Source organism: Opisthorchis viverrini, assembly GCF_000715545.1.
Source record: "Opisthorchis viverrini unplaced genomic scaffold opera_v5_27, whole genome shotgun sequence".
In the NCBI taxonomy this organism is placed as follows: Eukaryota; Metazoa; Platyhelminthes; class Trematoda; order Opisthorchiida; family Opisthorchiidae; genus Opisthorchis; species Opisthorchis viverrini.
Window position 1 is genome coordinate 1,055,440 of NW_008751682.1, and position 27,132 is coordinate 1,082,571.

Here is a 27,132-nt window from a genome sequence, read left to right on the forward strand (position 1 = left end):
CACATGGAAAACTCTTATTTGCCCCCGCAGTGTGTAGGTTCCCTACACTTGCACTCGTCGAAAACAGCTTGTTCGGGTTTTCATTGGGAACGTTGTTCACATAAACTTAAAGGCACTTTGCTTCCATGGAACTCTACAATAACTGTGGAAAATTTACAACATTTGGATGAATTGATGCCGAAAGGAAGATGATCACACGAACGCACCGTACAAATGCAGTGAGATGTCTAACATAGCAATGCAAATATGCTGAAAGTTTGAAGAGACAGTCAACCGAGACCCCAAACAACACTCTGATGACTATTCTCTGTTGGGAAAGCCTTAGCAAATCCCCATAGATTTCGAATAGAATGATGATTTTTATCTAGAACTAAGTCCGCACAAAACTGACGACTGTTTTAAGTGTCATTCGTTTTGTTGTGGAAATTTCGGAGAAGGCAGTTTATGCAATCGGTGATTGCCAGGGATTTCGATTGGCAGCCACACTGCCAATAAACTAAGAACGCCTATTTTTGTTTAGCTTTAGACAGCTATAGAGCCCATAATGAATTTAAGCTGACAACAAAAGTCATGTCACCCCATTATTAACTGAGTGCCGATTTGATAGACTTAAAGAAGAGTTTAATCCCACCGCAGTTCCACTGCGCGCCAGCGCGCTTCACTCCACACATCTAGTAAAGGGTTCCTATTTAATTTTACCGTTATGTGATGCTTATCGGGTATGAGATCTGATGTCAGATCTATGAACCGCAGTGGACCATCAATCCAGTGGCAATTCATGAACTATGTACCCAACCATTAATTAATGAATTTTTGTTAAAAGGCTCGTATCTGCTGAACAGGAGCTCACGGCTAGGGGAGTATAGTGTTCTTGGGTTTAGTGTCTTTCACAATAGCTTGTCTCAGTCACCAGCACAGTGAATCGGTTCGCAAACTCATGCAAACCGATCCCCAAATTTCATACTGAGTCGCGTTTAGCCTTCACCTTTCAAGTGCCGGTCACCGACTTTGAACAAGGAGATGCCCGTTGATTATCATTTACCTGTTTCTATTTCTGATTGTACACAGAGAATTAAGGGAAGATTTATTGTCAGGAGAGCTTTGTTAGTCTAATTGCTCAATGTTTACCATGGGAAAAGCCTTTGAGAAATGACTAATATGTTGAAAGTTGAAATAAAATGATAGCTGTAGGCTGAACGTTTTAGGTCTATTGGTCATCACCTGAATTTGCTATACACCGAGGAAGCAATCATTGTAATGTGGATATGGTACTCGCATTCTAACTGAATTACGCAGAGAGTCGCCTGGTTTTGAAAATAAAGCTACATAACATTAGGGTCGTCGTTAACGTCACCGTAAATCGAATTTGATTCTGACAAATACCCGTGAAGAACATCGGCAAAAGTATCACTGCCTGGATGCTTGTAACTGGTATACGATATTTGGGTGCAAACTTATCATGCCAAGATAAACAAAACAGAATTGACGAGGCGATTCCAAACTTTTATATTCACCCCTTTTACTCATATACAAGGGCAAATAGACCTCGATCCGTTTTATTTCATCTATTATTGATTGAAAAATTCACACAGTGTGACATGAAAGCGACATATTGCATCTGGCTGTGACGTTGCTGGTCGGGAGCCACTTCTTCCACCTGCTGACACCAAGCTTTTGAACAAATTGAGCTTCGTCACACAAGACGTGATAGTCACTGTGCTGGCTTTATACAAGTTCCGTTTGATATGTTTAGTTATGTAATTTATGGCGCTGTGCACATTGATGATCTTTTATCGGTCCGTACATTCCTCTGTCATTAACATAGTCCAAATTTAAACCAGGTACATGTTAATCAGCCTAATCATGGTATAGAATTTCGTGTCAAGTTGGGTAGGCTAGGATCGACTATTATTACGACTTCAATGATAACCTGCTGTTTTCCCTATTGTTACTGAGAGACTCACATATTAACAACTACACCTGTTTAATGTTGCGCCACCACTAATCTGCAAGTTTGTGCAATAATTTCCCTTGAGTGAATATCGCGAATCTAGTGATAAATACGAACTCTGTCTGCTGTCGCTGAGTTTCAACTCCTAATCAATGTTCTTATTCTATGATGTAACGCTATCGGGAACATTGTTCTGGAGTTGGGCAATTCTTCGCGAAATGAAACGAAATGAACGAATCGCTTTGAATGTAGAATGGTTTTTCCGACCAGCTATACGGTTAAAAAGTGATTCAGCTCTTAGTTTGACCCGTAATCAAGTTGAAAGAGGAAATTTCGGCCGAAGGGGAGTTATTGTCAGGCTCACAACGAGAGGGTTGGTTTTGTGCTCTTCTGGATGGGTTTTATTCAGAATACAGCCTGTCTGATTCGTAAAATAAAAAGAACAGCCGGTTGTGGGCTGTCGAATTTTCAGCAGTAGTGTATTGCGTCCATACATGTATCGAGATGTCTCAAATATCGCAACAACTGAAACATGAGGCGGCCTGGTGCAGTACATCCAGTTGCTCAAAAGCATCATAGGTGGGAGATTTACCTGGATTCCAGGTGAGTCTCTCGAAGAACAAAATTTGTTTGCAAATGGGTGTATTTTGCTAAAAACAGACAGGTTTGCATACATCCTGGATGGTTATCTAGCTTGTGATGACCTCAAAATTACATTTTCAGCTTGATACAGGAGAGGTTGGTATGAGGAAAGAACAGCAGTTCACAAGGTGCTTTAACTGAGACAACCCCAAGTTTGCTTGAGAAGAAAGCCTCGCAGAGAGATCTGCAGAAATTAACTGGTAGTGAATTCAAAGGCTGCCGGAAGCTCCTGATTGTTAAAGAGATTGAAATCTACCATTCAATGTAGGAAGGATCCCCTTTGGACCGACCAAACGCATTCTGCCATTCGAGTTCCTTTGAAATTATTGAGGCGTTTTTGCCATCGACTTCCATACCATATATAATCACTACGCTTGCTCCTTTGATCATGAGTCACTTCATTATCTTCATTCATATATTTATTTTACTAATTATTTTCCAAATAGCATGAATAGAAACTGCCACACTAATTTGAACCTAATTTTCAAATATCTCTATGTCATAATGACAGTCAATTTTTTTCATTCTTTTCCGATACAGTCCTCGGATCTTTGTGAAGTTGTTGCTTTACAGAATTCTTCGATTAGTTCCGCAATGGAAACCATACTTAATTCATTTTCATCCTGATTTTCTTATTCAACACATCTTCAATGAAAGCCTTAAGGGTAAAAGCATTACCACCATGTTGTAGCATGTCCCTTTGAATTGATTTAAACCCCATTAAGAGCAGAAAAATCATAGTATGAGAAATTGCGACACTCAGTGCATTTCCGCTACCAGTGCCCTATTTCTTATGGGCATCACATTTTTGGATGATAAAATGTCAAGCTTATACTTAGCTGCTGCTAATTCCATTCAGTTGAGGGTGCAGTTGAGGTCATTAGTAATCAGCCGAACTCCTTACCCGCAAGATACATTCATGGCGGACACTGTCGTTCAGATCGTTTGTCGATGAGAAGTGGGACCAGAGGCGTCTTCCAATGTCGAGTGCACCTGAGCCCAGCTGTGGTGATCCTTAACCAGCTAGAAAGGACATGCCTAGACCTAAAAAAGATATTAATGTAAATGGTTCGGGTCAGTTTATTTGTGAGTGAATATTGCGTCGATTAAGACGGCTGTTCTACAATGGACACAGTGACTATTGAAAAATCCAAATACATGTTGTATTCTCGTTCCACAAATCATAAATGCCTCCTTTGTACTTCACACTTCTTTTTTTGAAGCTTTCTTGGAGCACATGCTCACGTAAATTCGGACACACGTTTCCTTTGGTTTTAGTTATTCCGTATCCTCCAAATTTGGAAGACAGTCAAACAGACTCGGTGTGACCATGGTGTAAAATTCTCAATTATAGTGAAACAGTGCTCCTCATTTTGTTCTACCATCGATGAGGAAGATTCATTTTCTGCCTTATGTCGTCCAAATTCCATTTGTTTTATCACGAACTTTACGGCCATTCTCTACAGTTTGGCACTTCCCCTTGTTAGAAAAGGTTAAGGTTTGTTTAGTTTGGTCACGGTTCATCTGTGGGCACTGCAAATAGTGTTGTGTTCAAAATATTAAGTCATTCAGACGCTACCATAAATAAAGAATAAGACGAGAATCGTACGAGGTGTTAGTACTTTATTCTGATGAGCGAATTTGATTTCAGAATGATTATATTATCTGATAAGACGATCTGAGTAGATGTTAAGGTTCTGAAATAACGCGTCGACTATATTCGTTGGGGATTGTCAGTTTTACTGCTGATAGTTGTTGAGTTTGGCGTGCATACTGTTATAAGCTTCTTGTAGATCATTAGCGTAGTGATTATCGTGACACTACATCTTTACCTGGTAAAGTCGCCCAGCCATAACCACCTTTCAGTCGAATAATTATTCTGGGCAACAAAATAAGGCAGTTTCATGGATAAAGTTTGCCCCGTGGATGTCAGTAGGTACGAGTGCGTCAAAATGGGAATGTTTCTAGCTGACCTCTCTGAAAAAACCTTCTCTCATTTTTGGCCACCCTAACAGGATATCTGTTTTATTTGGTTTTCCAAAGACAAATTCATTGTGGTGAGGTCCCTAAGGCCGTCACGGTAACATTCGTTCAAGTGAAACTAAGGCGAATTTTAGCGCATAACAGCAAAAGTAATAATAATTCACAAATTGTACACGCATCATTCTCGGAATCCAAGGCGTCTTAAGTATTTCCAGGTCGTTGTACGTCCTCTGAACTCGTAAGATTCTCCGTTGTTTTCAGTAATTTTAAAACCAAGTTTGTGTTGTACGTGCGCATGTGTCCAAAAAGTCACTGGTAAATTGTTTGGTGTTTACAAGTTGTGGTTTAACTGAATAATTTCCATGAAAAAAACTTTCTCCTGAAAATTCATTTTTGGTTAGCGGCTTTTCACTGTTCCTCCTACCCCTTAGAGGTGCTTATCCAAAATAAAATTCTGGCGAGCTTATACTTGATAAGAGTAGTTATGTAAATCTATGTACTGAAACTATGGATGCTCTTAGTGTGTCTGAAAAAAGCGGAACCTACGATACAAATAAATAGTTGGAACACATTCTTTATCGTATTGGCGCCGCACAGCTACAACTGGATTGGATGTGCATCTGTTACGGATCTACGTGCAGACAAATGGTAGACAGAACCGTTGGCATTTTTAAGCAGAATCCATTGTTACGCCTCGAAAAGTCGGAAACAAAGCTACGTTCTGACGGAGTACCTATATGTTTGCGAACGTTTTACACAGTGTGATTCAACAAGCGCAATAGTTATTAATCATTCTTCATTAAAACCAAACAAGGGGAAGCTCCCCAATGCCATTTATCACAACTCATACTTTCCTATCAATGTATCTATTTTAATTATATGTTAGTAGCCAGAATTTGCGAAGCCACGGCTGTCAACACCGATATTATGCCAACATATTGTTAGAACACTACGGTGGCCTTGTATTTATTTATGCCATGTGTTGTCGCCTCACCGTCGAACGACGAACCTGAAGGATGACAACAGCTGAACAAATATCAGTGCACTATGTGGTAGTGGAATTGTTGCCAACAATATGAAGGATGCGAGTTGGGAGGAAACGAAAAGGCAAATCAAGTCAGACATAAATCAATGCACTTCGAGTAACAGATTTATAGCATAAATCATTCCCGTGCGGGTTTTCAGTGAATCTGAACTCACCCACGGAACTCGTAACAACCACAAAAGCAAAGCATGAGCGGTAGTGCCTACCACACACAAAGGATGTGGTAACTGTGGTGCAGGGTATTACCATGGTCTGTGCGACAAGCACAGACCGAGAATCTTACAGTAACCTGCCACCAAGCCCCAACCCATTTGACATTGGGTGCTAGTATGGGAATTATTTTCTAGATGTAAACAACTTCTGAATCTGCCCCTTCTGTGGCATAGATTCTCATTAAATTTCGAAGATATCACAAAAATAAGCTTGTTCATTTCTGCAATTTCACAGCAACCTACTGCCGTTTTGTCCTGGTTGCTATGGTTCTCTTTAAATGATTCTCCTCCGTTTCAGTGTTCTGACCTAAGTGGTTTCAAGAGGAGCCAAAGTTTCACTAGTGGGTGATAACTGTCCTTGCTCAAAGCTCGACAGTACATCAATGAGCTCTCCGTAGACATTTGACTGTTCATTGATGCTAAAATATGACGGAAGAGGATGGGAATTCAATAATTCTGATTGTACGTTTGTCATTATGATAAACTTAAGAGGGTTGCCGAACGGCAAAGACATAAGCCATGCATAAGGTCCATAGGCGCTGTCTGCTTTTTACGTCTTTGCTGTGGTAGTTTAAGGCATAACTTATTGAGATTTTATGGTTGAATCGACGCTGGGAATTTTCTGGCAGTCAAGCTAGAACCTCTTTCAGGCAGACCAAACAAGGATAGCAATGCGTTACACACTAAAGATTGGATCCCATAAATTTTCCTTTTTTTACGGAGATCACTATTTGAAATGCACAGGGATGTTTGATTAGCAAAATTATCTCGCAAGGGGGCAGGACTTCTCTCGAGTGATTCATTTTCTTTCGCTTTTTCACGATGGTTCAACTTCAGTTCCTCCACGGTTAAAGTTCTTAGACCTAAGCTGCTACTCTAAGGTTGATGGAAGATATTTGACAACTTATGACACGTTTAGTCCTTCTTGAAGCTCATAGATTGGACGCAGTTCCCTAGCATCTGACAACCTTATGTTGTTCTTGAACCCCAATCCCACAGAATGCAACAACGAAACAACAACTGTTGCGTACCACTTTGGTTTTGACGGGAGACTCAACTGAAGCTATTTTTAGGAGGTGACATTTGCGCACACCCATCAAACTGTTATATTTGTCCCTCACAGACAGTTCGAAAAAGAACTTGAACATCTGAACTATTTTTTCAGGTGTCATTGCGTCAAAACCGTTGAGTAATATTTTCATGACGGAATACGCTACTCCGATTAACACAAGCATAGTTTTACATCACATCGCCGGTTGCCGGCTGATATAATTTTCTCAATACAATGCGATCCACTCGTTCTAAAAGACCGCAATGAAACTACAAAAATCAGCTCATAAAGCCAAAACGTTCAATAAAGGAGTATTCAGAGATCATCTCCATGCCTAAAGCGACGATTGATCAGGTTCCGACGAAACTATCTCTTATGTTAATATTCCCTAAGTAAATTCTGCCAATTTTCAACCGGTTTAGATATGACTGCTTTTTTTCTTTCATTGGGCTGCTAACTTTTGAACTTCCAAAAGACCAGAGACCTGATGTTTGTTGGAAGTTTTGGACATATTCAAGAGTTGCATATGCCAAACTCCGACGTGTTGTACATCCAAGAATGAAAGACTTAGTATAAGCGACACGACTGCGGTGTGTGCAGCGCTACAAAAGGAATATCCAGTTTTTTTCAATAATTCACAATTTAGATATCCCTCTTCGCTAGAAGAGCCAGTTTAAATGCCTCAAAAATTTAAGGCGACGCGTGTTTCAAACAGCATATCGAAGATTTGAAGAAACAAGAACAGTGGCAACTCACTCATGCAAACTGATCCACAACTGGATGATGGACAGTGGATGGAGATATCAAGCTAATCCGGTTTTCGCTCAGTAAATGTGGCCCTAATCAACGCGTGCGTATTCACTGTTCTGGAGTCGGGGAGACGGGATACAAATAGCGAGTAGTGATTGTCGTGGGAAAAATGGTGTGTAATAAAAATAGCTTCGTGCGGTGAACTAGGATCATTGGTATGTGTAAACGACGGTTGGGTAACCTCGTAAATTTTGAGCAGTCTTCGTCTGGGAATGGTATTTACTGAGAGGCTCTCAGTCCTTTTCGACGGAAAACAACTGGAAATAAATAATCCTTGATAAGGTTTCAATCATTTTATGAGGGAACTTGTGGAACGGACAGTTGTACGTGAGCGCACGTGAGTAGCACGTACGTGAATTTTAGGTACGCCACAAAGAAACACACCGTTTATAAGTTTTCTGAAAATTTCTTGGCACCCTGTGAAGGATCTCACCATTTTTGGAGGTCCTCAGATGGGTGAAGTCTACCAATTTCCAAAACTTTCACGCTCGAAGTAAATCGGAATTCCACGAAATTCGCCAACTTCTCCCACTTCTACACGAATTTAACAGGTGGCTAAACCAAGCCTCATTTGAAACTCAATTGTACTGTTCGTCAACCGAATGTGATACACGAGGGCTGTCTCATGTTACCTTTGGTATCATATTAAAGAAATCGCGATGATTTGTCTTGACTGAACACAGTTTCGGGAACCCCCGAAAGCCTGCGACCAATTCCACTCTTCTTGGGGCCGCAATTTCTGATGCTCCGTCGAATCTATGTTCTTATTCAACAGAGATTCGTTTGGTTCTCCGGCTAAAACCCAATCGGTCTACAAATTATTGTACTTCACGAAGTGTGCCAGCACCTGTGGTATGCAAAGTACTTCTAGTCTAGGGTTCCTCTTTTTTCATGCGTATAAACCAGTAGTGATTTATCAGGAATATTCAGCCTACCGGGTAATTGTTTCATCTTCGACTGATGGTAGCAAACAAAGTCGCGTCTGGGATCAGAAAAGCCGGGTTTACAGCATGCAACTACTCCTGCTGTTCCTTAAAGACATTGAATGATACCTCAAGGGTGGGTTTTCCACAAAGGCGGTGCATTTGGTTCTGTTATATGTTTCAGAAAATCGGTGGTGGATGTCATTGGTATGTTGATCAAATGCGGCAAAGCACCAGAGCTGTAAGGTTGAAGTACGTTGCAGCAATTCTGAAACAAAAATCAATTCACTAAGAAGCGAGCTAGTCAAATCTACTGGTCACATACTACGAGTCACGGAACGCCGACTCTCAGAGTACCTACTGCAAAAAAACGGTTCTTCCCATCGCAGCGGAGTATAATAGCTGTAGACGGAAAAGTAATCACATTAGTGGCAGTTGGTTCCAGATTCAGGAACCCGCAACAGTGAACAATAAAGGTTTGATCACCAATAGATGTAACCTGGTTTTGTTACAGGGAGTTTGTTGGAGCACAACGCTTCAAAGTGGGTGGAAAATAAATTTCTGACTTATGATGATATCATGGAAGCGACTGTTTATGCCTCTTTATAGAGAAGGGCTCTGATACGAATGCTGAATGATTTCCTAAATATAGTGAAGCGGTTCACGTTCAGCTGGATCAAATCAACTATATGGTTGTTGCCAAATTCATCGTTTGGTTTCAAGCATACTCGTTTGCGAATAAAAGTGATCTTACACATTTAATTCTGTTGGTGGGTTGATTATTGCGAATACCAAATCTTACTGGTAAAACAACTTATGTTGTTTGATCACAACATACTGTCAGTGGCACAGCATACATCAACCTTACATCAACCACTTAGCTACAAAAATTCATCGTTTTTTCGGTGTCTTTCGTTTTTAACTGGGTGGGATAGACGTAGTTAGGAATTCCACACCACGATACACATTTAAAAGGCCATATAGAGCATTTTAGATCTGCTGAATTTCCTTTATGATAGCAAACCAGTGATAACATGTGTTCTTCTTCCCTTTTTACAGCTGGCGGGTGTGATATTTGGAAAAACCTTCCACAAATACTAAACCCACGGACGCAGTGGATATTACTAACAACCCAATAAAAAACGTGCCTCAAATGCCATGCCGCCCTTTCATTATCCACAGTAGTGCAAATCTTGACATTTTCTCCACCAGTGTACATTAATTAACCGGCCGCCCTCAGAACATAATGTCAAACTGCATCACACCATCATACCGTTTTCATCTGCCATTCCCGTCGCTCACAATGCAATTTGGAAGCCTGATGTTTGTGGCCACTATCGGGCTGCTCCAAGATTCTGGTAAGCTTAACTGGGAATTTTACTTACTTATCATTGCTACTAACAACTACGTCGCTAACTTTGTGAATCCAACAATCACGAATAACTAACCCATCAGTAGATATGCAACAGGATACAATCTATGGTCTTCCAGGATAGCATAGATTACTTTTGAACATTGTTCAGAACTTTCGTTGACTCTGTGGGACATTTTTGTAAGACTCACTTTGTTCTAAGGATCGGTTTTGTTATTCGCACTAAACGTACGCTGACGGTATAAATTTTATGGGCTATCACGAATGGATCACTACGGGATTTCGACACAGTATAAACGGACCAGTTCGCACCTCTTTTGATCGAATGTTTCTTGTACTTCCTGTGACAGGTATTTTTATAGTACGTATATTATGGCCATCGGGTCTTCACCTTCGACACTCACATTCTATTAGCAAGATATATTTCCTTCACTGACTATGTTACAACTCAGGAATATGACCATGTGGTGGCTGAGGATCAATTATTTTTCATGCACTTTGCGGTTGATCCCAGACAATACATTTTATGTAAACAGCAACGACAAAGCAACATTTAATCGGCTTTTTTAAAACAATTAAAAAGCCACTTTATGATATTCTTTGTTACAGGAAGCAAGCTTTTGTATAGGTATTGTTGCAAGCATTTCAGAGTTATTTTAAATTGGTTGATTTCATCATTCAAATGGGCAGATGGACTCTGAGTGTCAATTGGCCTTTGGACGGCATATCCAACTCCCTGCGATAAGTCAAAACAAAGTTCTTATCCGGCGATAGCGCATGTGATCATGGATTTACCAAATTCGTAACTGTACCTAGAAATTGAACCATCTTTCAGTTTGGCTTAGAAGAGTAAAGATTTCCTTATTACGAGTATGCATGGTTTTTGGTACCTAGTAACACTTGATTAACTTGTACTACAACAACAGTCTAGAACTAACTCTAGTTCCACAGCTATACATAATCTATACATAAACTTATTACAATGTGAGGAGGTTTGATGATTAGTTCTTAGACATTATATCTTTGTTATCAAAGTAGCAGTCCTATGTTCGGTTTCCTTACCTTCGAATTCGTCTCAGACGCTGTTGCCGAATTTTCTAGCATTAACGTTGCAGGCTCTGGTCGTTTCTGAATGCCGTGCTAATGATTGAAACTGTGACCAGACTTTGCGAAACAAATTGTGCGCAAACGATGACACCTTGTGAGCAATGTTTGTTTCTCCCTCTGAATCTTTCGGCGCTATATTATTATTATTATTAATATTACTATTGGCAGAACTCACCTCTCCCAGTTTCCTTCCATTGTTCAAACCCGTACCAATGAAGTATAAGTTTATTTGTCGCAGATTCACTGTCTTATCCGTTAGGGCAGGAAGACTGAGTCAAAACTGTCCTGCTTAGATTAACTTCTGAAGAGTCCCTCATTAATATTATTGTACATAATAACAGAAAAAGCGTAAATAAGTGTCTTAAGGGGCTTTACCCAGCAACCAACTCTCCATCTTTTTCTGTGAATTGTACCCAATATTCATTTCTCCATTGTGGTGCGCAGGTTAACACGGTAGTCATTGGAGCCCAGTCACAGCTGTGGTTTCTGTATTCAGGGCTGCATTGCGAACCACATGTATGTATCTTTATGAATGCTGTCTCGTTTTATCAAGTCCCCAAAACCTAATGAGGACTGTTAACTCAAAAGAATTACCTATCTGATTACAGATAACTGAATATCGGATGAGCGTTGCTATGACCCAAAAAAAGAAGCCATATACTGGCTTCTTCCATTCACCAAAGAGGACTTAATGTATCAGTAACTGAACGAGGTTGTTAGGATATGCTTAGCCTACATTGGCCATGTGTACGGGACAGGAGTAAATAGGATATCACACTCATGGACGCTTTAGTGATCAAAAGTTTAATCGAGCGGTGTTTCTGTGAAAATGGATCTGCTTGTGAAAATCAAGATTGCTAAGTGGCCTGTTAGATAACGTTTCTTGCAAAAAACATTGCACAAATATTACTTCGATCGGAAGAGCGGTTTCGGAAAGAAGTCATTTTAGTCTAAAATGAGAACGATATAATTTTACGCTGCATTTTTAAAGAAACTTCGCCAGCCTGTCACCAGTCAGCTATTACCCTAATTAACATTCGCTACATTTAATCGTCTGCATAATCAAATGCGTGAGTCATCAGTGATTTTGTTGAGGTCCTGTTCCGTTGTCACTTAAGGACGTCAAAAGCGATTTCATTTATTCTGACGCACTATGCACATCTATAAATCCATACAACTGCCCACTTGCTGCGCGCATCTTTGATTGTTCTGAAGACAGGTTCTATAGTTTCAAAGCAGGGTGTGTGAACAGCGTACCTATGGCATGGTTAGTTTGTGTTTGTGGAATGGGGGAAGAAGTGCAAGCACGTCTGTCTGACATTCTACTTCGGTTGCTGATGGGCGATGGTTTTCGTAGAATCAAAGTAAAGGCTTTTACAGTAGCAGACATACATACCGCTTAAGTGGGATGTTGACTTTGCCTAAATGAGTCGCTGGCTGGTTAAAAACTCATTCGTTTTAACTTCCAGGTGTTTCACTACAAGCCTGTCAACTCAGCCTTTTAAGTCAAGGTCATATAATTCACATTAATTAGCATGTTGAAACGAAAGGTAATCACAACCTTTTGGGGCGATAATACCTGCGCCCAATTCAATAAATTTACTCAGTAGGACAATGATCAAGTTGAGAGTCGCAGAACGGTGGATAGGCAATAATTTTAAGTCAAAGACACATGTATATGGAGGTGCACGTGGAGCATTTACTGTTGGTACATATAAGAAAGTGGGATGTAAATTTCAGAAAACGACGTTGTTATCCTTGATTTATTTGTCCACTTTGCTGAAGGCTGTTCTGCGACGTTGTTACATCAAACCGCCTTTATTTCTTCAACACTAGATTTGATGTGCAGTGATGTCCTAACTCGATTTTGAATCTTGTCATTGGGCTGAAATTTTAGTTTTGATTCATATAGTAGTTCAAAAACAACTGGATGTGACAAAATACAGAAATACGCGCCGCTGAGTATGAACACGCCTTCATTGGTCTGCTCGGATTTATACTCGCTTTTACATACTTCACCTAGCTCTTCTGAGGACGTGGGTCACCGGAGTTTGAGCGGCATATCGAGGCAACTATCGTCTGTGGTGCCTCATTTCAAGTTTTCCTTCATCAGGCTGCTATTTGTCGTCACTGGTTTATCGCAAAGTATGTAGCCACTGATTTACTGTCCACTGCAAACATGTGCATAAGTAGTTCGGCGAATCCTATTTGACTCGTGTTAGCGTTTTGAACCCTTGCACACAGAATGAGGAATTAAACCTTCGCACTGGCTATCTTGCTGTACACAGATTAAGCTGGCCAATAATGAAGGTAGGCATGCAACTACATCAGTAGGAACAAATGACTGATTTGATAGAAGTACCACAAGACCATCAGTGATTTGGTAGAGCAAACTACCAGAAATGTTGAAAAAAATGCCATGTGCAGCTCACTCTAATCAGCAACAACCTAGGTACACTTTCTGAAGAATCTGCTAGGTTGCTAGGCAAATTTACCCTCAAAATACTATGTGGTATATGAAGGGTATGGTTTTGTACGGTCAAAATTGTTAATGTTGATTTAGGGTCCCGGATTTCTCCAGGCACACTTTTCTGGACTGGCAACTTATCCAGTTAGGTCAGACACTGTATAGTTATCGGCTTTGTAATTTAATTGTTCAGCGGTGCCTTAAGTGCACCCAAGATCCACCACACCTCAGGCTTATGGGTTAACTGAAACGCTGGCTATGCTTGTATTGCTGGGCTAAATACCAGGCGCATAATACCCTAGGATAATACTCTAGAATAATAATCCCTAGAATAACCCACAATATCTTCATTTTTTTGCGGCTGGACTATCTTCAGGGTTCAAGTAGTTCAATGTAATTTCAAAACGCGCAACCACAGTTTACGACTGAGTCCAGAAACCTAGTGACCCAGTTAGACCACGAGGTTAATGTGCGTGTAGCTGACCTCACCAACAAGAAAACTGCGCCTGTGTTCAGAAAAAGCTGACCTGACTTACCAGCTAAGATGTATTCGTTATTTTACGCCGTAGGAAATTTTTACATTCCAAATATCTGTCAAGAGGTTGCACAAGGAAACTCATCATTTCCATATATTGAGACAGCGTCCTCTGAGAAAGTGTGGTGAACAGTCCGTTAAATTAACCGCGTTCTTAGTACAAGTAAGACATCACGCATAATGATCACAGATTTAGGAGACATATTTACGAGACCCCCATCGGTCGACTCAAGGCTGGAAACAACATTTTTTATGGTAGTGCAGTGTTTTCTGGACATTTTTCTATGGGAACGGCCACTCACGAAATACAAGGCTCTTTACCCGATTAAGCTTGAGAAACGGTTGTATTATTTTTGGATAAACGGAATATTTCAGGCAGCTGAACTCACAGCAAAAAATCGAAAGACATCTCTTTTTTCACATTTTTACTAATTCAAATCCAGCACAGACAACGTGTGTGCCCCGAAACTAGGCTGAGAGTATAGCTGTTTAATAATGACGAAGAAATCTACCGAACGGGAAAATGTAAATGCAAGCAAAGGCAAAAGTTGGCTCCTAGGTGTCGCAAAGTTTTGTGTGATTAGTAAACGTCGCTTGAATTCTCGCTGACGGATTTTGATGGGGCCGACTCATGGGCTAAGTTACTACATAGTTTTAAGCTCAATTTTTCAGCGAACAGTGATTCTTAACCAGACGAATATCACAATTCTGAAATTTATTGTGGTTATTGCTTTGTTTATTTACTTTACGCGGCTGCCATTTGTTTCAAACCGTAAAATAATTCCGTATGTAATAAATTACCCCGTAGAATTATGGTGAGATGTTTAGATTAGCAACTGTATCGTTAACATTAGACTGAAGAGTAAGGGGATGAAAGGTGTCCATATACAAATCCGGGTGTTGAGGAAGGATGTACTATTTCGATGTCGACAGGAGGAAATATAACTCCTGGAGGAGGCATCAAAAGTCAGAGAGCAGCAATGATAACCTCGAAAACAGGAACGATAGGCAATGGCACTTGAGTGCTCCTCACTATGGAAAATAAATCGCTAATCAAATATTTTCCTTCCAAAAGTTGTTCACGCGCTGCTACTGAATTAAAATGAGAAAACCAATGTCATGAATTTTTGTATCCTCTTCGACAATATATCATTCTGACACATTGGTTCACCGGAATGGAGAAGTAAAATAACTTCAAGTAAGGAAGTTATACCGCAAACAAGTGGGTCGTTCCGTGATATGGAATTCAACTAATTAGGAATATAAAAAGGCTAACAGTCTAACAGGATGTCATCAGGAGGCTGAAATGTAGGAAAAAGGTTTCCGTTTACAAGACAAATCTTTGTTCATTTTGAGGTAGCCCTCTTAACAATAAAAACCAAGACAGCCGTATAATTTCACCGGTGTATCTGCGTTATTTAATGTGGTTGAACAGTACTCAGGTGTCGCTCGCTAATTATGAAGGTTTACCAGACGGTCACTGTTGGGAAAACAAGAAAAAAGGTCACTTGTTCGGTGAGTCAAGTGATCAGGTGCACAATTCATAGCCAAAATACAGTTTCTACATCTTTTCCACCAGTACTAAAGAATGGCGAGCATACGCCCACAGAATTGATAGCTCAGACTCTGAGTGTGTGTATCTAACTTCAAACGGTCCGCTCGAGCAGCCTGAATGCAGATGTGTTTTCACTGACGTCGTTCTGGTAGGCTCTGCTTTATCACTGATAATATGTCCCGCTAACTCTCAAACCGACGATTAAGTTGCTCCAAGATCACGCCAGCTTCCAGAATGTTGATGGGAAAGAATTGAAAGGATTGTTCAGTTAGGCCAATCCGCCTGGCTTTAAGACAAAAGTATGTGGTCACAGAATTTTGTATGATGTTCGACGGGCCTGTTGTTTGTATAGGAGAAGCTAATCCGGGTTCGCAGGGAGGCGTGCTAAAATCAGCCTGATTCTGGTTCTTCAAAGTCAGCGTATAACATAGTGGTGTATGAGTGCGTCGGACGTAACCTGTGATGTTGACGAAATTACTCAGAATTTCATCGGATAGATCAGTGTGCCGGAAGATGGCGGGTGCTGCTGAGTAGGAGTGTATGTTGCATATACCTGTAGGAGTTTGTTTTGATGAATAGGTGCACCCTTTGCTAAACTAGTAACGAAAGTTTTGGGGCGGAATGCGTCCAACTCTTACAGCAGAGTACGTGATAAGTGTGCAAACCCATATGGTTTCCACATGGTTTTCAAACATTCAGACTTTCAGTGGTGATTAACGTGAGCGTACGCATGCGTTGTTTCACTTAAAGCTCGGATAGAACATTTGACTTTGAATCCTCCATCCAAAATACGCAAAGAATTCAGCTGGATATTCAATATATATATATATATATTCAATATATCAAAATTCGTATTTGCTCATCAGAAATGATGTCAACGTAACTTCTAGCGGATACTCGATTGCATATTTTGAATGTTCACTAGGTATTCTTGAATAAAGTATCCAGTTTCCTTGTTGTTCTACAAACATACATTCCAATAAACCACACCGGACACAGTTTCTTGAAGTCCACCCATTAGGGATATCTCAAATATGGCACTGCGAAGCATTGATTGTCGTGCATATCCCAGACCCTTCTTAGTCAGAGTTCTGTGTAGATATTAACACTAATTATATGACCAGAAAAGCACACAATGCGCACCCGGAAGTATGGCTGACTGGAATGTTGATCGCCCTTTCTGAAAAAAATAATGATGTCCAAATATTTGAGATGGAGAATACCGCCGACTGCACTTACGTGAACTTTTGGCCTTCATTCCAATAGCTGTTCGAACAAGGAATAATATGTAAATGGAGAGCGTGGGCCCCCTTGTCGGACGCCCTCTTTTAGAGGGCTCGCCTGGGTTTATCCGAAAGTTTTGGTATATAAAGAAATTATTACATTGATGTTTCCCCTATAGAATTCCAGTAAAATTCAGACTGGCCAACAAACCTGCGTGATGTTCAACAGAGGTTAAACCTTCTCTAGTGTGATGCATTAACCGCCTGAATGTTCCTGCAGGCGAAAATGACGCTGTCACATAAGCAAAGGGCGGATTTTGGAATCCCAAGAACCATGTAGTTTTAAAACCTTTTCTTGTCATACATGAATTAAACAAAGCAAATCAACCCATTTATGCTGTTCTCTCGGAGGATCTACATGTTTGGGAGATTTTCACACCCACTGTCGTCAAAGGGATACCCGACCATTTGGTTCTTTCATGACCACTTTCCTCAATTAGACGGCTAAGGTGAGCACGCAGAAGTTCCATTGTTGTGCCTCAGCTGGTCTTTGCATCTGAAGCTACTCGAATAACTGCTTCAGTCAGTTGCATGCCCTGTTCTCACACGTTGACGTTACAATTCTCTAAGAAGCCACGTACTAGAGCACTGTTGTGTCTGACTGGATAATGAACGGCAAGGAACACTTCACATTTACCGTAATTTACAGGAGTCATAATACGGTGTGCACGATAACTGGGCTGTTGTTAATGCAAATGGATTTTGTCTTACCAAACAACGATGTTCACCATCACCTGTGACGCGTGTCAGGAAAACTGGGAGCCATATAGAAAGCTGAATATTAAGTATCCTCACAAACTTAGTGTTTTTTTCTGACCAATAATTTACCCGGACCAGTCACTTTTGCTTACTTCGCCTTCAACTAACAACAAGTGACTCGTGATTTACGTCGTACCAGTGCAGGTTTGTCTAACTCCTAGCGTGTCGATCGAGCAGGCGAGTGATACGGAGCAAGAGTTATTCACTGATTTATGCCCAATCTGTCATTGAGGCCTGTCGTACTTCTCACGCATGGATTATTCCGCAGTTCGGGCGTGTTCACTTACTGGTTTAGGATATATCGCAGTTCGTTTGGGTATGTGATTCTGACATTCTGCGGACGTTACAGTTCCGGGTTGACCTCGAGTGGGAGGGGATGCTGACGGTCCTAAAATAGTTCTCAGATGTCTGATGATTGGATATAGAACAGGTATTTGAAAATTTAGAGGTTCGCCAGGAATCAGACCCGTATCAGGAAGATAACCTGACGAAGCTTTGGGGAAACTTGGCATTACTGGGGTGCAGTATCACTAGCGGCCAGCGTAGCCACATAGTAGTGTTCTTGAATGAGTTATGAGTAGCATCTGACCTATTGACTGCTCAATGTTGTGCCCAAATGGATAAATGAAGCAACCCCCTGCATTGTATTTAACGATGCTAATTGCAAGGAACATCCAAAAATATTTTTTCAATGTAGTTGCCAGCATATGAACCCGCAATTACAAAATCAGGCTACAATGCGGTTTTTAGTCCAACAGATATCACAGAAGGCATCATACACTTACGGACCATAGACCAGCTTCTGTCTGTTTAAATTTTCGACAAGGTTATTTTGAATCAAAAGCATGTTACCTGTTCCATGTTTTGGACGACGGCCGCATCCAGCTTTTTCCGGTGAATTTATATAATAGCTCCATTGATTCTCCTTTATATCAGTCCTTGTCCACCTTAGTGTTACAGGAAATTGTGAAAGTGTGGTTTAAAATACACCCTTCCTGAAGAGCGCTTCTATGAGAGCAGCGACTTCGCAGGGTTCAAAGTCTGCAAGTACCTTGAATAACCACTGCATAGCATATATATATATATATATATATAATACGACAGAATGAAGCTTACTACATCTACCGCATTTCAACTTGTCACTTGGCACTGTCTTTGTCTCTCTTGTTCAGCAACATTGTTTCACCCATATTATGAGTTAAACGACGAACATGACCCTCGACTTTTCACTATACTGAGTTAGATAATATTTGCATCAATATATATATATATACCCCTTGAAGTATACAAGTATTTACCATTTTGGCTCGATCAGCTGAAGACAGTATAAAACGTGCTTGACACGTAAAGGTGAATAAACTTCACAGATCCATTTTTAAGGTGACCACAGTCAACATCTATTGCGGTGATCCGTGTACCTGAAGAAAAATAAACTAACCATCCGGAGTGAATTGATTCTTGGAGTAGGAATTGGCCATTCATCACCAAACCTGGTGTTGCATTTTTCAAACCAGTAACGTAAAGCCAGTTTGCGATGCTGCGTAATTCGGAGCACCACAATCCGAACAATGATGTTTTACTGTCAGTAGTCAGTATCGAATAGAACGTTGGTATCGCAAACAAACTGTATGGCTTGTGAACGTAATATACTACTCACAAGGTTGCTTAAAATTCCTCGACACCCCTCAACCGGTTTTACCCGTCTAGATGGCCCTATGATTTATCCTCTGGGTTAGACAGTTACCTTGCAAGTAGTTCGTTGCCAACCAAGGACACATAACCCACGTGGTACTATATTGCGGAACTTGGTATTGAGTTAATGGCAACGCAAACACAAAAATAAAGCGCTCTCCCAGGAGAAAGCTGCGGGATCCACAAAAACGACTTCATTCTTGAAAACAACTCATTCACTTCTGGGGCGAGCCAAATTCAGAGAGTTCATATACTAGATTCGCCGTTGATATGCTCATGTTTCTTTCGCGAATGAATGAACGCAAACAGCTTTTCCCCAAAGGACCAGTTTGAATTGTCCTGTTGCCACAAGCTACCGGTAAAGGCGAAAAACTAAGTAACCTAAGTGCTTTAAAGATTGAAGCCAGATGCGTCATTTCTACAGCCTCCAATTTCCTTATCTGTTTGCCCCATTGTACTTACCTTTCTTCTATTTGACTTGAAGGAAATGATTTATTTTATTTGCTGACCTCTTTGACTAGTCTTTAAATTGTTCTGTTTTAGTGATTGAAAAGATGAATCTGTGCAGTGATGTAAACCTTTTTTTATTAACCTGTTTTCTATGTTTCTTTGATCATCCCAAAATAGTGCATTATCTAAATTACATTTTTAACCGTAACTCACTCCAGACTCATCCGACTCACTAGACAGTGAGATGTCAAAGAATGGTGGGTTCCGATAGCGGTTTACGTTGTAGAGCAGACGAAACACGTTTTTGGTTTCTCGGTGATCGATTTGCTGGCAAAATTGTTTTGGTTTTCGAACATGTAAATTATTTTTTCTAAAAACGTGTGTGTTTAGCAACACTTCGTGTCAGCGGAAAATATCCTTAAGTATTAACTAACTGCGAAACATTTGGTTTCATATTTCCACCTGATGTAAAATAGAGAAAAATTTGGGTGTCACCCTCATTTTCATTCCGTGAGTACAGTATGTTTATGACAAAAAGCCGAGGTGCATCATCCCTCATGTGGATCACACAAATTCAGCTTCTGATCAGCATATCATTCGTCCATTAGCAGCTTATCGCCAAGGAGAGCAACTCGCCGACAGCGCGTAGCAACAGCCACTAATCAAACACAATCCCCATCATTCTTTGCGTTATTGTATCACTTTTCCAATGACGACCTTTTAGACGCAAGAATCTTGTTTGCGTGGAAATTAAAGGACTACGCTGCGCTTTCCGGCTATTCAGCATAGACTCACCTTATCTGAAGGAAGAAAGCTAGATTCAGCCACTTAAAATCTCATGCTAACAATGGGCTGTGGGGAAATTTTGAACAATCCAGCTTTATCAAACGCCCTTCACTGCGACACCATGTCTCCAAAAATACTCTAGTAGTGCTGTTAAAATAAATTAACATTGACAAAATGGGAGTTTTTTTTACATTCGTAATTCTTATTAATGTCAAATTCACACCTGATTCACTACATTTCAAATTGAACGAATGCCCTCTGATCGCATTTTGCAGCATAGACGCAGCCATCTGGTTATTGTAGGTTAAAGCGAGCTGGGGATCCACATTACCGGCAATACTAATAGCGGGTGATTTAATCCTTTCTATTTCACAGGACTGCTAAAACGGTAGTGCTCAAGCCATCTGCCTACCGACTGTGCCAAGTAAATTCAAACTACAGATGTTTAGAAAGCAAATTTGCGTGGCCAAAATATTCCTAAAATTGAGCAATCTGAAATCAAGCACTCGAACGGCATGACTAGACATATAAAGGATACCCCACGACAAAGATAATGATCGGTGTAAGGGGTCACGTTATGGTGTACAGCATGCTCAAGTGAGCTGTTACTAAACCTGACTGTTTATAACACAAAACGAACTCCAAAATAAACGTGCTAAATCCGTTGACAAGAGTTTATCTGCCGCCGTCGGTGCGTCGTGTTCTCATGTCTTTCCAAGACTTAACTCACCAGGTTAGATAAATGATGCAACATACTGGATGAATTTTCGTCAGTAGGCGACCCTTCGGGTAGTGTAAATGAGTCTATCCCAAACTTTGTCATTTGAAAGCATGGTTGACTTTAAAAAGCATGAATGAGATCAACAGTCATTAGATGGTATTCAACAGCTAATGGAGAATTCACATCGTTTCGATGGTAAATTAGGAGGGGCTTCTGAGATGCTAAATGTCACCTTTGTCTCCTCAAGATATCGCCTATAGACTTCTACTTAAGATCCAGCAAACTTTTCAGTCATTAAACATACAACTACCCTTTTATCATTTCTTTCGTCTGTTAGATCTCACTACTGTAATGGGAACAACTCTGTTGCAGTTGTATGATTTCACCGAGATCTCATTGGGCAATAATAGAGGGATAAAAATAAACACCATAACATTGGACGATGAAACTCCTCCTGCCAACAACGTACGTGATTTGTTTGTGAGGTGTTAACTTTCACTGCACTCTCTTAGGATCCCTAAGGTTAGGATAATTCAGTGTAATCTATCAAGTAACAACAAATCATTACAAGGTCGTCCGGCTAAATACACTCACGCTAGCTGGGAGAATCGCAATCCAGTCAGAATCGCCAGCCGTGTGTCACCAAAAGCGTCACATAGTAATAATTGCCTCGCAATAGCCTAGTCTGCTCCAAAAGTCCGCCTTATTTCCAAAGTCACTCGCAACTAGTTCTCCAACCCGCAAGATAATTTATTGGTCAGTTACATTCCAACTTTATTCCCTATATGTGTACTTTCATTTATATATTTAAATGCCTGATGGACCCATATTATGAACCCACATGTTTGCAACACAGCTTTTTTCAACTTGTAAAAAATCTGGTAATGTGGTAGTAAGGCACACTTTGCATGTCGGTTACAAACTGAGTACAAAACATAGCTGGTTTCAGTCTCCCAGGATTTCAGCTTTATCCAGTGACACTGGTGTTAACTGCATATACATCTTTCATAATACCACAACAGGGAATCATGTACATGTTAGAATGATTTGCATGATCAAGGAAAACAGACTTCACAATCTCTATCGATGAATATGGACCGTAGTGCCGATGGTAGCCAAACATTTGCGCGGTTCAGAACCATGTCTTTCCACAACTAATTTTATGAACGAGTGATGAAATCACATTAACATGTGGCTCTAATAATCGATTAAACTTTTTCCGCAAGGTTGAGTTTCTAGTTTAGTCAGAAAAAAAATCCTGCCCATCTTACTGACCGACTAGTCACAAGTGCACTTGAACAACACAACAGCGACTCACATCTTTAATTCATACTCAGAAATTATTCATTTCCTGATTACACATTGCCTTATTTGAGTGAAATTTAGAAATCATAGCCTGCTGGATACGGCCTTTCCAAAACAGAACAGGTGCATTCATTTACAAAATTACAGCTAAAGCAGGGCAGTATATTTTAAGCAGTATGCTGAATAATTCCCGAGCTTCGACAATGGAATGTGGCAAGCGTTTTTGTTCTGGGTAGAAATCAATCGGCACTCAGTAGGGCAACTGTGATTTCTGGTGCTCAGCTGGCTTGTACCATGACAGCCTCGCATTACGAAGTACAATTGCCTAAGGGGGCATTCCACGCTAAAATTTATGTAAACATTACAATGCACTAGTGGGATTTTAAATCGCACGCGGGAAAACGACGGCGTTCTTCAGTCTTCTTGCTTTGTACCCTATACTTGAAAAACGGTACCTTGGAAGCTTCTAAAGAAATATTTAGCAACGGGGCGGTTCATGCTTTTAAGAGCACTAATCTTTACTAAGCATTTCATTTTTTTGCTGTATCTTCCAGGGATTGTCTCAAAAGTCTACAATCACAAGAGGTGTTTGGTTTCACTTCGCTGCTCAATGAGACAAAGATAGTTAAGTACTTCCTTATTAAGGCTCCTAACATTTATTCCCCCATTTGTATCGCATCAACCTCGACCATTCCGGTTTGGGGAATGTTCGTATTTTATCATTATACTAAGAATACTGCTTCTTTCAAACAAACGCGCACTAGGCAATCTGTTCGGCGATCACAGAGAGTGAGTATTGTCCTTGTCTGTTTAGGGCTTTCGTATCCATTCATTTATCCCCACAGCGCAGCCAGAAACCAAAATACCATTGCAAACTCAATAGTTTATTAGACTTTCTTAAAGGTTGGAATTGATGACGAAATAAGTATGATTTTTCAGCTTTCCGATCCCAACTCTCAGAGGCTTTTGAAGAAAGGATATGTTATCCTTTTGAACGTACCCGAGTGACACGGAAGGGAAGCAAGTAGCCAACGGTCAGAACTTTCTCTAGGGAATTTTCAGTGAGCTGTTTGAGACTGGTAAATAGGCTTGCGTTCTGGTCCAAGAGTAACAGGGAGGAAGACCCAGGCCGCTTGGCACAAAAGGTGAAACACAAAACATGTTTTCTCAAGGCTTTTGCGTAGAAATGTTCCGTTACTTAGTTTCAGATTTCAGAATTTAAGTGCGTGACGTATACTGGAACTAATAAAACACTGATAGTATTGCAGAATCCCAGGTGGCAACGAAATGCCCCTGAATAATTTGGTCACTAGTCTCAACTTTACGGTGTTAACTGGCTTATATTCCAAAGTCAAGCATCTGTGAAATGAGCTGAGTGTGCCTCTCCCAACTAAATCCAAACTACTTTTTCGGCTTCTATGGAAACATTGTTATCCTCGACTCTGTGTTTCACGTTTTCGGCTGAATGCGTTTCGCCTCAGACAAGAATGGTCTCAGAAGGAGTAACCACCCTTCTTTTTGAGAACCAGCTCGCTTTTTTAATGTCTCGAATTAGTCAGTGATTTGGTGGGACAAGTTAAACTCCAAGTTGCTCAAACTGCTCCGCGTTTTTCACTCCAAGACAACGATAGATGTTCCACCATAATGTGATTATAAGACATCACCCACGTCCCTGGATAAATAGGACTTGTAGATCCGGTGAGATGCTTCACCCTGGTGGTTCCGATACTCCCCTATCCATTCGATTCCTTTGGTATTGATTAAAAGTCCTCTGCAAATTTAGCGCGTCTCGAACAACCCCGCAATAAGGTTTCGTAACTGGTCCTATTCCCGCATGTCTCATATCCAGATGTGTCCAGTGACAATGTCACTTTTTTCGTTCACTGTTCTAGCTGTGCTCCCATAATGCAGCATATCGAAAGGTTCAGAGAACGGGTCCCAATGGCCTTCGGGCTGGTCATATCGTTTGTGTTCTCGAATGCGTACCATAATCAAAAAACCCCACAATCAGTTCTGAAATAAGCATCTTTCCGGAGAATGAGACGAAAATTTTCTGCAAATTTAGTGCGTTGTATTTCATTGGTAGGACCGATTCCTCCAACGATTGTGGTCATCATAAACTGAAATTCTGGCGTAGCATATATGTACTCCGCAAAATTAATACTTTTTCAGTTCAAGATGTAGGTCGGATTCATCCTCACGTACTCCATTTCCTCTGGATGTTACGCTCCTTCTTCGGACGAAGGACTTCTCTCCAAATGCTAGAATACTAGTGTAGTTAATCCCAAACACAGGATTCAGTATTCTACATCTACATGCTATCAGTTTTACGTCTGTGTTATGAAAGACACTGCGAAATATCGGTAAATAGCCAGGGTCCTGCAGTCATACCCATTTCACCCGCATACAGTGGTATCATGAGACGTTTGTCGCGTGTTACAGATCCCGTCCCGGAAGGAAATCGCTGATCAGAAAGATCAGCTGATTTTTGTCCATATGGACCCGGCAAATCATCTGTCATACTGATGATAAACACCTACACTTTCTTTAGAGAAGTTTCAAATTAACATATAGCCCACGGGATGTAAACTTCAAGCTTCCTCGCAGATCAACTGGAAGTGTTTGAAAGCCAATCACACACTTTTTGACAACTTCGGGGTCAACGTCTTTGGGATCTTAATGGCCCCCATTTTAGAAATTCATTAGCAAACCTAAGGTAGGAACGAGGTACTAAATTAAAGTAGGAACTGCTCCTGGTTCGCGTATTCATAGAATGTAATAACACAGGACTCAAAGGGTTGCAGAAAGTCCTTCAGTGGTCCACTACCGGTTTCACCATCGTTGAGGCTAACCAGAGTGGTAAAGTTCCTCGTAATGTCCCTTGTTTCCATTAACCTCACGTTATATTTTACCACCGTAATTCACGCACGCGACGAGATACACTCAGTCGCAGCTTACGTTAGTGTTAACGAGTGACTCAGCTAAATTTCTCATTTTGGACGTACGTGAACTGCGTCCACCTAATAAGCTCCAAAAAAAAGTAAAACCGGGACTGTGTTCCTGAATAGTGAAAATACAGCGCGATATATCAAATATGGTACCAAATTGTACATGAGATTGCCTTTGAACATCACTGCTGGTTGAAACCACCATGATCTCGAAGGTTGTGTTTGAAAGTCACGGGTTTTGCAGCCCGCGTTGTTTCTGCGGTCAGGAGAAGACAAAATTGTCCTACTATACACTCAAAGCTGCAGTTTGGATCGCCACTACAAACTGGACGGGACAACATAGCTGTCCGTGTATCCGTATTTAGTACAAGAGACCTACGCAACTGATCAGAGAATATATCTCACATGGTCGATACGTTTACCCCTCGGTCTGTTTCTTTGAATGGTCACTTTGACACGCTGAAGCACTAGCATATTGGACTCCAATGATGACATCAACCGGCAGAAGTTTATGTAAATACATACTCAGTTCGGTTCGTTCGTGGCATGGTGTGCAAATAAGGACGCTTGACCTGTTACACGCGATGTAACATAGCATAGATTTGCATCTGATTAATATCGTTGTTATCAACCACAGCTTCACAACGCCGCTCACACAGTCATCCATCCATAGGTTAGGCTGTATGTAGATACCGCAAGGTGCTCATTAGGTGTGTGCTTATCGTCTTTCCGTGAAAGCATATCAGTGGAACTATACAGCTTACGAAAACAGACCTAATATTTGACACTATTCGAAAAAGCACTTTCACACCCTGCGGTCGCCAGCTGATTTGTTAGATTATGATGCCACTCGCCGATACGATTTATTCACACATTTTCGCCGTTTCAGCCTTTTGCAGGCTGTCATGCTGATGCTGACGTATAGGTAGGCCAAAGCTATTCTGTTGTTACTTTTGGCTCAGGTAATCTAATTACCTCAAGAATCGCTTCAAGGCAGCCTAACGAGTCACAAACTGAAGGCAGGAAAGTGTGTGCGTGTGTGCGCTTGCGGACAGGAGTGGTGAGGACAAAAGCTTTAGGCAGCTAGGGGAGTACAAAATAAAAGTGGAGGTGGAGGCTATCTTGTACCAACTCGCTCTCAGGTTAACGAGATTACTTCTGCTCCCCCATTTGTTTCCGTAACGGTATACCTCCCTTCCAGAATGCGGCTATTGATTTATCTTCTAAGCACAATCTCGTTCAAGCTAAATAATATTCCACTGATCGAACTGACTTCGTCCTAGTAACAAGTTCCTACGAATGTGAACGCCTGATAATTAGATTTTTCATATGCTCATACACTGGCAAGATTTCCTCGCTCAGCGACTTGTTTGACCGAACTGGTGTCAAATTCTGTCGGTAATTGTCCGGTCTAGGAATAAAAGTATTAGGCGAATTGAAACGCGACAGTCCACTCCTGTCGCATTCGTGAACCGACTGTCTCCTCTGGATAATTTCGTTAGATTTCTCTACAAGCAGATTCGTTTCTTACTAGT